Source organism: Penaeus monodon, chromosome 22 (genome assembly GCF_015228065.2).
Source record: "Penaeus monodon isolate SGIC_2016 chromosome 22, NSTDA_Pmon_1, whole genome shotgun sequence".
NCBI lineage: Eukaryota > Metazoa > Arthropoda > Malacostraca > Decapoda > Penaeidae > Penaeus > Penaeus monodon.
Window position 1 is genome coordinate 39,883,678 of NC_051407.1, and position 213 is coordinate 39,883,890.

Genomic DNA, 213 nt, shown 5'->3' on the forward strand with positions numbered 1-213 from the left:
CTCGCCTTCACCTTTTTCGCCAGAAGAGGCATAATTATCTTTTGAATTCTAAATAATCTGTGAAAGCAAATTGTCAGATATTTGCACCATCTTCTCATACGCAAATTCGACCTCAATAAAACTGCGAATGAAAGCTTAAAACCTAGCTTTCTCTCGCGTTTAGAACTAGCAGCGTTTTTTTTTTGTGTGGTAAGGGGTGAGGGGTGTGTTTGC

The 213-nt window shown here is 39.4% G+C and overlaps 1 protein-coding gene across 1 annotated transcript in view; it reads right to left on the minus strand.

The window, feature by feature from the left end:
- Positions 1-213, minus strand: part of LOC119587434 (pancreatic triacylglycerol lipase-like) — a 63,913-nt gene that overhangs the window by 4,538 nt on the left and 59,162 nt on the right. The gene's annotated exons all lie outside the window — the stretch shown is intronic.